We start from the raw sequence: 323 nt of genomic DNA, 5'->3' as shown, positions 1-323 counted from the left end.
GCGGGGCGGCGCGGTGAGAGCGGGGAAAAGCCATTTGTGGGGGACATCGGCGAGCACGGCAGCCGAAGGAATCCACTGGCTGTGGCCCTGAGCGTGCCGAAGGGTCAATGCGGCCTTCCTCCGCAATTCGCATCCTCTACACTTCACGTACCGTTTCTGCCTGTGGCCAAACGGACACCCCGTACGGCCCCGGCGGGGCTCAGTCTGACTCCCGGCGTCCCCGGCCCGGGAAAGCGGTGCAAGGGACCTCTTTGTCCGTCGCCCGAACCCGCGACCAAGCGCTCGGGTGAAGCTCGGTGTCCTCCCGTCGCCCCAATCCGGGG

Source organism: Eurypyga helias, unplaced genomic scaffold (assembly GCF_000690775.1).
Source record: "Eurypyga helias isolate BGI_N326 unplaced genomic scaffold, ASM69077v1 scaffold217, whole genome shotgun sequence".
NCBI lineage: Eukaryota > Metazoa > Chordata > Aves > Eurypygiformes > Eurypygidae > Eurypyga > Eurypyga helias.
The sequence above is the reverse complement of the archived record's forward strand: the minus strand, read 5'-3'. Positions refer to the sequence as shown.